Below are 14,414 nucleotides of genomic sequence, written 5' to 3'. Positions count from 1 at the left end.
GGTTGGACGCAATTCGTCTACACTAAAGTTCGGCCCTACTAATTCGATATTGTCATATGGTTGCTCACTAATGCAGAATAAGACTTATTGACTGTTTCGTCCATATTTTGATTGAAAATTTTTGGCAAGCCCCCATTTCGATAACAAAAGTATACAAGGGATTACATAGCTTGATTATGCTCGAAAATGTACATAACCTAAATAAAGTAAATCGCATTTCACCCCCCCCCCTCAAAAAAGAAAAAAAGGGCCAAATGCCTATTGGCTATTAAAATAAAATCATCTTCATACTCAGTTCAGTTTCCATGGCACATCCCCTTTTTCAGATGAAGAGCTCTGAATTTAAGTTTGATTTGAAGTCGGTTTTTTTTCGCATGAGGGGCACTTGCCCGGCCTACTGAGTAACACGTACGAAAAGGACCTTGAGGGGCGGGGGGGGGGGGCACTCCCTAACTAATTAATGACTTATTATCATTATTTGATTATTCATTTATGTATTTACATTGTACGATTTTTGTCTTTCACGCAGCAAAATAACTTAGGATAATAAAACTAACAAAATTGATTACAAGGTGAAATAAAAACACGAATTAATCCCCCTTTTATTAAAAAAAATCAGCAAATCACGTATCCACGAAACTTTTACAACACTCCAGCTCCTACTCTGTTTAAGGTCTTTAGTTTCATTTCTTCCTCATTTTATGTATGTGAAAATAATGAATAACATTGAATTATTAACACAACTGCATTAGCATCTATACATAAACAATTTAAATGGATTATTCCAAAAGTCAGTAAATTTAAAATCAATCTGTACATATTTATTTAACAATTTATAATCACAAATGGAATAGTAATACAAAATAAAACCTTCTACATGTTCTAGATTCTCTCTAAATGTAATTATAAAACACAAACATTCTCTTAATCTATAGATAAATCTCGAGTTCGACATGATTTCCCCTCTTAATGATACCATTGAATCAAATAATTTTTGGAAGTATTATAATAATAAAAAAAACACACACACACACAAAAGAAAATACAAACTCAGCCACACTTAACTCAAGTTACCCAACCCCTATCCTGATAAACTATGGGAGTGATCGACAGAGAGAGAATCAAATAAACAGACGAAAAAAAAACAAAGAAGCAAAAACAACAATAACGCGAAATTTTGACGCGATATCTTAAAAGATCCGATTTACAGATACCTTACCTTTTATCGATGAGGCATAAACCAACTTTGGAGGAAAAAAAAGTATCACAAAATTGTATTTTTTTATTGTTTCTTATTTGCATGTATTAATCTGTACGTTTGATTGTTAAAGGACCAACTACTAGAACAACCATCACTCTAAAATTCTTAGGACACAAGTCATGAGCTGCGCCGGGATTTCTGAGGGGGGGGGGGGGCTAAATTGAACGTGATATTTGTCTTCCCAATCGTACGACTCGATTTTCTTATATATATATAGATTCATTCTCCCTTCCCTTTCTCTCTCTTTCTAAAATGCACATTACAAATATTCCATCTCCCGACATACTCATAATCACATTCATATCATATTTTATCTCATGGGCTTTATTCAGTCACCTGAGGAAATAAAATTCCAAATTACGAAGGGCCTGCACATTATCCTATAAAGGATTATAGCTATAATTATTCAACAATGGATTTAGGAGCGGAAAATGATGAAACTCACATAAAAACGCAATTAGCGGAAACCAAGTCGCATCAATATTTTTTTATAGGGTAGAAGAATGCTTCCCCCAGTCACCATCGCCATGCCCCTATGGGCTGAAATATTTAATTCGAATCATGATCAATCATCAAAGCGAAGGCGGGAGGAAAGACTTGGGGGATAAATGAGAAATTCCCCTATCTCATTATAACTGTCCGATTTATTCGAGGCACAACCTTTAATCACATCAAGATAAGATTTCGTCCCCCGAACTTTTTATACTTTCGATTTTAATCAGCATCCTATACCATTGTAAGATTAATAATGGGAGTGGGGGTGCACCGATGGGGCCACACCCAAATTTGACTGCTTTCAGTAAATTACTTTGAAAAATAATCAAGGGTTATGCTGTAGGGAAGTATTGGCCAGCGACCTTTAATGATATTTTTTTGTGATAATAAAAAGAAGAAGAGACAATGAAACGAAAACTAATTATTTTACATCATTTTAATGGAACTTAAAATTTGGGGTTAACTTGCTCCCTTTGATTATGTGACTTAATTATGTCGTCATAAAAAGGCATTGAGTGTGAATAATCAGTCTCCATTAAAAGAAGATAATCATTAGATAAAATAGGAAGATTGAATTGTAAATTAATAGATAAGATGAATTGGAATTGTATTAAGTCCAGCAACCAAAAAATATGTATATAATAAAATACCCCCCCCCTCCGCAAAATCACTTTCTGACATTCAACGTAATTGCAAAAACCTCCTTTCGATCATTTTATGATAATGTACCTATTATTTGTATTTTTTTTTTACGTTGGTATTGTATATCATCATGATCATTTATAAAATCAATAGACCAAGAAGTTTACATCGAATAATAGATTAATATAGTTTTTAAGATATCTCTTGCGAGCTTTGATATCGCATACAACGCGTATTAGAAAGCTATTATTTCTTTATGATCTTTCTCTTTTCTTATCTTTCTCGTTTTTACGCACACCAGAGGAGCGGCCCGGTAGTCAATCTGAAACGGGTTTATCCCTGCGATATAATTTTTTTTTTACAATCGTGAATAAAATTAAACCAAACCAAACAAACCAATAACCTTTCCCCTTCCGATGGTTTATCGTTTAGTGGCAGCATGGAGCCATTAGATCCATGGTTGCAGCATCTCCCCTATATATATCATATAGTTATTCAATAACCCTATTTTTTATCTGTGTACAACAAACTATAAATAAAGTCTGTTCCTGGTTAAGCCTACTCCATTGAACCCATTGTCAAGTCATGGGTGCGACCTTGTCAATATATTTGGCAACATGTCTGGGTTATAAACAGATAAATATAAACGCAAAGCTTGGCACAAGACGCATGCTGGTTTAAAGAAGACATAACTGACATAGGCAATTCGGGAAATTACTCTTATAGTCAATCGAGATCGATGCACTATTATGCAACTATCGGTTAACATTAATAACCAATCAGCAAACACTGTATGAAGTGTGCAATAATAGTATGCCTTTATCTTACCAGGACTTAATGCAAATACTTATGAACAGGTTTTATTTCAGTTGTGGGATAAATAATAAGTATAAAAGGCTCAAGCGAGCTCAGATACTGTCCAACTAAATTCTATAAGTTTAGTAGTTGGTCCACTTTGAACCGTGAATGTTTAACATATATTTTCAAAAGAATCCGTTTGCCCGACGTAGCATCATCGAAATCTAAACTCTAGAGTTATACCCTGTCTGCGATAAAAGGTACGAGAGACGAGAGAGGTGTCGGGAAAGCGGCTGCCGTATTGTTGCATAATTTTCTTCACGTCAAAATAATATACAAACAATATAACTGAACACTTTCTTGTTCTTCTGATCAGTGGATCCATGGATGTAACTGTATTATTTTCGTGACGTCACATGATGAATGTCCATGGAGTGTATATGGTGTTAGCCCGATATTGCAATCAAGAAAGCTATACTGATGATTCGTGCACATGCATGGTGCAGGCTGGTTTTATTTAAAAGAACAGAGGTTCCACTTTTGCGTTTCATGGTATCATTTATTTTAGGTGAGTTTTGCAACTTTATTTTATTTTTTTTCCTGGCAAATTTTTTCCACCCTTGGATCAGTTCCATAATTATTATTTCTAGATAAACAAATTTGGTGATTTTTCCAACCAAGAGAAACTTGTACGAAATCCTTGATTTTTATTGGCTACTGATATCATACTATTTTCTAGTATGCAGTTATTTTTAGGAGAGCGGGACATAAAAACGTACTACGTAATTAATTTCCAACATGTTTTTGCTGAGATTTTGAGCAATGGTACCCTCAATCATCAAATGATGCCGTTGTTTTGAGGTAAGTTCAACACGATTTTGAGGGGGGGGGGGGGGCTAAATACAATGAAATTTCAAATAGTGTAATCGTGATGCACATAAATAACTTTGACCGAGTATAAAAACCATTTCATTTGTGGTGTATAATCTAAAAACAAAACACATTTTATATATCTCTGTGGCGCTTCATAAAGTTTTCTATTAGAATGGAATTCAAACTTATATAACATAATAAATATCTTAGTTTTAGATTTAACCAACAAATGTGGAAATGTAATCTTTCTCATTGTTTTAACCATTTAAAAAAGGTCCCATGCATACGGTATTTCAAAGAACCTTTTCGTCAGTTACGCACGATCCTGACAACAATAAGATTATCAATGAGCTTGATTTCCATTCCGCGAAGTTGAAATTAGTTTTTTGTGGATTAAAATTCTCGTTTTTAATAAACATCTGAATGACATAAGCAAAAAAATGATAAGGGTATAGTAAATTCTCATCATGTGGCAAATCGGGGAGACTGTAAAAACTGTGGTGTTAAAACTGACATCAATTGGTGTTAATAGAGGACCACACCCTGAGGTGTTAAAATAACACCCTAAAGATTGAACATAACACCAAAGAGTGTAAATGTAACAACCATAGGTGTTGTAATAACACATGTAGGTGTAAAACTAACACCACCAATTTAACCTCGGTGTAAAAACACCACAGTTTTTGCTGTGGACCCATGGAAAGGGGGCATCAGTTACTAAAGTCGTATATAACTTACGAGAGTAACTTTATAATATTTCATATTTATGAAAAACCCATCAGTTCAAAAGTAGGAACAAAACAAAACAGGATACTCGATGTTTTTATTTGGGTTCATTTAAGCACCTGGCAGGAAATACTAAAACATCAATGATAATTATGAATGCTAATTAGATTTTCCTCTTTCAAAGCCCATGCATGCAGCTGTCTAGTCACAGCAATCATTATTCCTTTAATCCGAATATAGCAGGTAGTCTGCTGTGCAAACTATAGTCAACATGGTTAAGGGTCTGAATGCGCAGTCTGCATGCCATGTGTACTGAAGGCCCTCTCGCTCAGGGTTGAATTGAAAATGCAAGTTTGGTATGTGCTAGTCTTTGCATGAAGACCAATTTGTTGATGAAAGTTTCAATCAGGGTCTGTGCCTGCAGACTACAGGTCACCTGTGGTCCCGCTTAGGTGCAGGCAGCAAATATGGTGGGGGGGGGGGGGGGAGTGGATGAGCTATTTGCATATTAACATGATTAAAGCAATTAATATTAAAAGGCAATGGACGAAGATAGGGGATGCACCCGCTCGCATGGATTTTCGTAACAGCGAAAATGGAAGGGAAGAGGAGAGAAACGGGGGATGGGGTGGTGGACTCTATCATCCAATTGGGAGGGTTTACAAGAAGGTGTGCATCGATACGTTGGGAAAGCACAGTTACGAAACGTTGCCACCCCTTTTGTAACCCACCGTAGCGAATTTGCCAAACTCTTAAGAAAGGGCTCTGAATGCACCAAACTATAGAGGCAGTGGCGTACCTAGGATTTTCCACGGGGGGGGGGGGAGGGGCAAAAACGTCCGCCAAAAATTTGACAAGCAAGCAAAAGAAAGGTCTTTAATCACAAATAAAGGATTTCGTACCAGAAAAAAAATTGACAAACAGAAAAAAGGTCTTCAAGCTCGTCGGGGGGGGGGGGGGGGGGGAGCAATAAAGGTCTTCAAGCTCATCAGGGGGGGGGGGGGAAGTCTTTCAAGCTCGTCAGGGGGGAGGGGGCAGGGATACGTCCTTTGCATGGGTTGTTGCTCGTCAGGGGGGGGCAGACTGCCCCCCCGTAGGTACGCTAGTGTATAGAGGGAAAACCACCTTGAACCGCCATTTTAACCGGTGACGTGTGAACATGAACAGCTTGCAGTAAATTTTCTACGCGCATGGAGGGATGAATTCTTCTTTCGATGAATTGCTACAAAAGATAATAGGCACGGATTCCATTCTTTGCATGTTTTTCGTGTATAAATCCTCTTTGATGAACTTACTCGCGGCGCCTCGGCTGAGTGATTTCTTTGTCACCGAACATGGTCATTTTGAAATAATTGGGGGCCTCTGCCTGTCACACCGTTGAAAACGAGTCCAGATCGACAACGTAATTTCTAATGACAGACTGTTGGCCGATAGTAGTTAGTTTGGCGGGTGTGACTGTCGTGACTGTGATGCATAGCATAAGCACCACGTTGTGCCTGAAGAGGGAATGGTTCTTCTGAATCCTTTTCAAGATTGAATCTGGGGAATCAGTTACAATATTGCAAGAAAATGAATTTTAAGGTCTACCTGTTGTCTTCCAGATTTGCGCTGATGTCTGCCAGCAGCGATATAACATCTTGCGATGTCTTCATTCATGCAGGTAAATTAAAATAATATTTTCCTCATTTAAATCTCATCATGAGATTTAAATGATAGCGGCCTTCGTTGAATACAATCATCAGACATTCCTCCTCACCTATTTAGATTGAAATACAAAACAAACAAACAAACAACATTTTATTGACTGGCACCGAATTGTGAATATCGATGCGATACTTGAAATTAGATAGCCGCGGATTTCGTTATGTATGTTTATTGGCAAGGAGAATCATTCATGATTGCAATTATGTTCTTTCAGATGGCAAAAGGGAATAATCATGATTTAGGGGGGGGGGGGGCATTGATCTGCATGGGGGGGGGGGAATCTGTATCAGCGATGGGGAAGCTAGGAGATGGAAGGGAAAAAGATGAAGAGATAAAGAAAGAGAGGGGGGGGGGGGGAATCATTCAATGAACAAGGTTATGATATAACATGTGTAACTTTGTTCTCTGTTGCAATTCCCTGCATTAGCGAAATAAGGCTGGCCGCAATGTTTGGCTTATTTTCTCTTGTTCTTGGGGACAAATGCTTGATTTTTAAAAACTGTCATTTTCCATTATAATTAATCATCATAATATAACCTGGCTCTTAAGTAAATTGAATTCTTTTAATTATTTTTTTCAAAAGTCAAGATAGAAATTCATGAAAAATTACGATTTTCTTGAAATTTTACTTTCCACCAATAGAGGGCCTACACAAAAATATGCCCAAATTCCTCAAAGTCCTAATGAAAAATAAATTGCGAATGTATGGAAATGAGTATTTTTGGTCACAAAAGTGGTTAATATATATATTTTTAATGTGTTTTGTATACTGCATAGATCTATATATGTAGATTCCCCACAGGCAGGTTGGTTGCAGTGAACAGGGGGGGGGGGAGGGGGGGGGGGGGAGAAATAGAGAAGGTTAGAAGAGAGAAAGAGAGAGAGAGAAGGAGGGAGTGAGGGAGAGAAAAAAGAGAGGGGATGGGGAGAGGGAGAGAGTATAGAGAGAGGAGAGAAAGTGAAAGAGAGTGAATTGTTAGCACGGCTTAGACGGAGAGAAAGAGTCATGAAAAAATGAGGGAGTGATGTGTAAAAGACTCATTATACATTCCACTAAATGGGAGCAACTAAACATGACACCATTTTTCATAGAGTACATCCTCCGGTCCTGAAATACAATCGCTAGGCCCTCACCGACAACTTATGGGGAAGGTCTAAAAGGGTTTAAGGTATCCCCACCCCTTCCAAAAATGTGATTTGGGAAAGGAAATATAAAAAAAAAAGACGCGGCACTGCATGGGGTCAATTCATGTTAATTCATCTCGCACATAATACAGATTCTATGTATCATAGAATGGGCCGAGCAAATCACACATAATTCTTGTAAGATACATGTCAAAGAAATGCCCCCCCCCCTCCATGGAAATAAAACGTGGGGTCTATCTAAACAAATGGCACTACTTATGTTTTTTGTGGCGAATTTGAGTTCACTTCTCTGCATGTCCATGATTGTAAGTAGAAGAACGAATTGATTGAAATAAAAAGACGTATGCCTTCACAATTTGAATTTATTAGAGACGTTGATAAGCGATTTAAAAAAAAAATGTTGTCAATCCTTATACCGACACCTTTTAAAAGCATGTAATAGTAATCTCTTTGCCCCGGGCCTTTGCCTTGCGTGCTTGCCCTATACGAAATAACAGGGACTGGTGCAACCACTGAAAACTTTCGCTTATTCTCACGAATATGAAAACCATCAGTATGACTTGTCATCATAATTTATCGTCGTTTATTTTGTAATCATGTAGTTTTTCAAGTTTTCCATTATTCTACTTTTGCCTTTTTTGAGGCCCATGGAAAAGATGCCAGGTATGCGCCTATGCGAGACCACATTGCCCATCGTCAGCGATATGTGTTTCTTTCAAGTTTCTTTCTTTCTTTTTTTTATGAAAAAAATATGCACGACAATATTCATGGTTCAAAAAATTAGATAATATGAAAATTTCTTCCTTCCCTAGGTGAGGCATCAATTTTTTCGTATTTTTGATGTTGGGGAGCGACAATGTAATGGTCATTTAATTTGTTTCTCTGTTAAACAATTTGTTGTAAATAACATTTTTCTCCTTTCTTCCGTTTCCCCTGCCGTCCCCACCCTTTGGTGCCTTTCCTTTCCATGCTTTCCCAAGTCACATTCGGAGAGTTTTTCAAGACTAATGGGTTCGAACGAAACCTTATAAAGTTACACCCTGGCTCCCACGCATAGGCGGCGGAAGCGGGGGGGGGGGGGGACGTGTCCCCCTAAATTTTAGTTGGGGGGGGACGGTCCCCCCCCCTAAATTTAGTTTTGATAACTTTTTTTTTTTGCTTGTCAACCTTTTTTCCTGCGTCCCCGCTAAAATCACGTGGATCACCCTCCCTGAAACGTGTGTGTCCCCCCCTAAAAATGTACGTTGATGACCTTTTTTTTCTTTTTTGCTTGTCAAAAAATTTTGGGTTAGCAACTCATAAAATTTAGGTTTTTGGGGACGCTTGTCAAATTTTTTACCTGTGTCCATCCCAAAAATTTAAGTTGGACACCCCCTAAATTTTCTTGCTTCCGCCGCCAATGCTCCCACGCAACCTTGATAAAACAAACCAACACTAAAATACCAAAGTAAAAAAAAGGGGTGGGTGGGGAGGTCTATTTACAAAAGTGCGCAATGCTGATAATAAGTTGAGATAACTTTTATCTTCTGCCTTCGAAACCTACTTCATGTAGTGACTAGGGAGAAGAAGGAAAAATTAAGACATACGAACAATAAATAAGAAATACAAATGAGGAGGGGATAGAGCAAAGCTGAGGGATGGACGTAAATTTAGTCATTTTTAATTAAGAAATCAAAATCTTGCGTAATTTGACAATCTACAATCGAGTCGTGTATTCTCCCCAATTACGAACAATAATAGTTTAGGATTAAAATGATACGACGTATACAGTCGTTTATTTTTTTTTTTCTAATCTCATTTTTGCAGGGTCCTATATCTTACTCTTTTATTTACATTGACCCAAATTTTCACGTGGGCTTGAGCTCTCAGGTCCCAACTCCATTTTCTGTCCCCCGTAGCCACAGTCTTGATCACCATCAATGATAACCTCATTTTACCCTGGAATTTTCCTAATTTTTATAGTCATTCTTTTGCTTCATACACTGTATAGAACAGTACAAACATTCTCTTTGAACATGTTGAAACATATAGGCCTTCATTCCAATAATTTTACTTTTCAGAGTAGAATATGTATATAAGACACGATATAAACAGGTATCAAACAAATGAAAAGGACAATAAACGGGTCATCTTTATTTTATTGCCCAGAACATTCATGACTTCTATGGAAAACAGAACCTCAGCGCGTCTCGTTGTGGTCGTCATTACAGCATAATTTCTAGAATTATATTTGAATGTGAAACCGCTGGTATTTCAATAGCTTCCCTGGTAAAACAAACAGTGCTTGTATGATTAATCATTCTTCGATTGAAACAGAGCATGACTTTATTCCCGGTTTTCATTGGAGTGCAATCTAGCCGTTCTGGTCTAATTTGTATCAGGAGTACCTTCCAAATTGTGTAGCCCCATATATACTTTCCCTCGTCTTGTCCAACACGATACTAAGTACAAAGTTCAACTGCCAATGTCTACACCGGTTTTTTTTCTGCAGTTAGTTGGCGGTCGTGATTTAGCATCATTTGGACCCAAGGAATGAAACGAACTTGTTCTTACCATTTCCAGCTAAGACATTTGGAGGGGAATTTTTCGTGAATTTCGGCGTGCAAGTGAATCTCCTACGATATATGTGAGAAAATAAAGAAGTCTGATACACACTGGGAAGTCCTTTATATTATGATGAACTGAGTTTCTTTGGCATTCATCTCTGGAGTCTGGTGAGTTCATTTTTACACTATTTTATAAATATTATAAATGTTCACGCTGTAGGCAACTACTTAATTCTGTCATGAAATTAAACATGTTTTGTTTTGTCATATATTGTAAAAAATTTCTACACCGGCAATACTGCCGGGATGTCAATTGAGAAACAGAATTTATTGCATTTTCCATCAAAAAATATCTGTGATCATGAAATAGTTTGCCCGCTAGCTTCGCCCCCATCATACGGATATGATTGAAGAAAAAGTAAGAATGAAATTAAATAAAAAGAAATCGTAAGCGATGTTGCAAAATACAAAAATGGCCTAAATGATATGCAAAAATAAAAAAAAAACCATACATGATTTATTTTACGCTGTTTATTATGAAATAACAGAGCATATTTGCCCCTTGATTTTGATTGGTTGAAAAGCACTGTTGCTATGGTAACTGTCGGATAAAATGGGACTTGTCTATCGGATTAAACGTCCTTTCATGAAATGCTCCCCATAGACTCCTCCAAATACATCATAATACCATATTTTCATTTCATCGACTAGAGATTGAAATTCATTAAAATACATCGGTAAATACATGTATAGAGATCCCGTTGTCAGTGCCCCCCCTTGTATGATGGACCCTACACCTTTGATCACTATAATATTTTTCCACTTGGTCGCTTTGTTGCCTCGTCGGGGATTTTCGGTATCAATCATTTCACTCATTGTTAATGATTTAAAAACGATTAACATTACCGAGTACTACAAATTGAAATTCAACCAACGTATATACACAATGATTAATACGATATATAAATATTTGTAATGTTCTTCAGATTAATAACGAATGAGCTATTTTTAACTTTTGACAACTTTCTGACTGTGCAAAATTGAGAAAACACATTGTAATTTTTGTCTTAATTCTGAAATAGTGTTTTTATTTTACCATTAAAAAATAATACAATAATTCATTGGAACACTAGAATTTTATAAAAATATATTTCGAACCAACATTGTGCCTAGCATTGAGAAAGGAAAATAATTTTCACACAATAGTGCATATTACCAACTGTTTATTTCCAATTCATCTAATGGTAATTCTTCCAATTGCCAACTCGTATACTATCATTTGATCTAACATCAGTTCGTCCACTATCCACATGACCTAATTTCCGATTCGTCCACTCACCATTTCGTCTAATAACCAGTGGGCCCAATAGCGATTTAGTCCATATACCACTTGGTCTAATAGTAAGAGTTAATTGAGCAATATGAATTTATTCAATGGATATTAGACTAACTGGTTATGAAACGAAATGAGACGAAATGGTGATTAGACGAAGTGATGATTGGACCAAATGGATGTTAGATAAAATGTTCATGGACGAAATGGCATTAGACTAAATGAAGGTAGACCATGTGGTGAGTGGACGAGTTGGCAGTGGTCGAATTGGCAATTTACCATTACAAACGACGTCTCAAATTTCTATCCCAACAAGGAATTTCTCCATAAACTCAAATTAAGTTACAATCGTTGGATGGGGGTAAAATATAATCCTATTTGTGTTATAGGTAGGCCTACATTAATGTTAATGAATGCAAGGTCAAATAAGGTCCTTACACATAGTAAAAGAACTCGACATTAATTCGAAGTCATTGATAATGATATGTGGCATAATTTCCAAGATTTCATAATTAAAAAGCAATAGAAATTTATGATATGTGTTAATTATATTTATCGAGAAAGCAGACAAAAGCAATTAAAACTACTTACGAAGAAATGATAACGACTTCCAATTATGTGTTGGTGGCTGAATGCTCTATTATAAAACTATTAGGCAGTCACGCTCATTCCACTTTGCTAAGCAATTCGCACGACCTATGATAAATTTTAAAGAGAGAAATCACATTCTCTTGAGGCTGTAATGAGTTTGATTGGTATAAAAAGCTGATAAAATGAACGGGTATTTCTCTCGGTTAGGAGGGATACAAATCACTTTTTTTAAGAGTGAGAAAATTCATTATTTACCAGTCACGTCAAACGAGATTGATCCTTAAAAATGCCAGAAAAGTGGAACATATTGATAATCTAAACTGATCACCCTATGACCCACACTATGGACCTTTTCACATGTGAATCTTGAATCATCATCGTAATAATGATTGCAATTCGTCATTAGAATCATCGGACCTTTCACACGCTCTTCCGAAAACTGATTTGAATTCGATTTCCGAGCGAAGTTGTTATGTGTCCTCGGTGACTTGTCAATCAAAGCAATGCATTGAGTGTATGGCAATAATATCTACGGAAGTGCTTGAAAGGTCACGTAAGCTCCGCCCCAAAAGATGTTTTGGAGGTCAAACTTTTCACACGCAAAATTCTTACCGTAATCTAAGTGAAACTTAACTGGAATTCACCTCCGGAGTAGAATTTGAATTCGTAATTGTGATTAGCGTTCGTGATTCTAATCATGTTCTAGTTTGGTTTCACACGTGCTTAAAATTCGTCATCAGCCTTCTTTTTCACTGGAATCATTCAAATTACAATTTTTCACCGTGTGAAACTGAAAGGGCGGTATTTTCAATGTGTGTTATACCGATAGGATCCGTTTTTATTGCGTCATCGTGATGTAATATTGTATATTTATGAATACACTTTGTAGGTTCATTGACCTCCAACCGTGGTCCATATGCGGTTTATTGACTGAACATCATTTTGATCAGCGATTCGGATAAAGAAGTTTGCATGCCAAAAGAATTTTTATCAAACATTAATTTTGCACTATCTTTGTAATGATATTATGTTTTCTTAGAGATAGTAAACTTTATTCGATTATTTGCATAAAATAATACAACTATTTACCCTCCGATCGCACTCTCAATACTTTACCTCACTTCTTGGAAATAGTCCTTAATAATATTGGGACATTGAACAGCCTTCCCAAAGGGATTCTTCTGCTGGTCTGTATTCTATGCTGTACTTCAAGTGAGTTAGGTAGGGCTCCCTCTTCCGAACAATTCTGCCAATTTTAATGAACTACTGCATTTGGTTATCTCTGCAAGAATCACATTTCGCAATTTCAATGCATAATGTGCCAAGCATGAAATCAAGAATAATATTGCCTGCAGTTATGATTATGCCTCATAAATTAGTTGCTAAAAATAATCTAATAAGTACACAAATATAAGATTTACAGCAAAGGGCTTTTTCATGAGACTATTAAATGCAGAATATCTACCTAAAAAAAAGGAGAGAAAGATATCTAGCCATTAGGCAGCATGGACTATAAATTACAAAGATTCCAATCATGAAATGTATTCACATTCGAATGCGTTGATGCCAAACCTATTATTGTAAAGGATATTGTTTGTGCCAAACCTATTATCGTAAAGGATATTGTGGCCCCAATTATGGCTTTTGAGTTTGACATTCGAGTATCTATCTTTATAAATATCATTTGTAGTGGTGAGCGATAGATCGATGTTAAATCTATTTTATGAAATTTATACCAATAAGCCAGTTCGTAGTTCCTTTCTGCGCATGATCAAAGAACGATTCTACGCATGATCAGATGAAGGTTATTTGTAATATAGTGACATGGTGGTTTAAAATCTAATGAGATAAGCACCAACATTGATGTCTTGATTATTCATATATTCTTTTGAATTGTGGTTTTCATTTACATCCACAAAAAACAACAATGCGTCCACGAACGACTGGTATTTCACAATTTTCCAAGTATATTGTGCAACATAATTTTCATGCTATGATATGCATTCAAAGTAGGAATGCAACAAATACCTTCATAAAGTGTTCATTGGTGTGCTATTCTAACATGTCTAATCACCTGGTCTATTCAATTTCTTCATCCTGCTATGTAAGGCAAGCTTACGTAATATCTTGCTTTGATATCTGCCTATCATAATGAAAGAAATGAATGGTCATTTTGACCAAAATTGTCCATGAAGTAACTACGAACTGGTCTATAGCCGGGGCCGGTATTGTGGAATTTATTTAAACTTTTATGTTATTTCTATTTGTCATACTTGATCAGGAATGAGCTGTGCTCTTT

Source organism: Lytechinus variegatus, chromosome 13, assembly GCF_018143015.1.
Source record: "Lytechinus variegatus isolate NC3 chromosome 13, Lvar_3.0, whole genome shotgun sequence".
Classification (NCBI taxonomy): Eukaryota; Metazoa; Echinodermata; class Echinoidea; order Temnopleuroida; family Toxopneustidae; genus Lytechinus; species Lytechinus variegatus.
Note: the sequence above shows the minus strand (reverse complement) of the source record.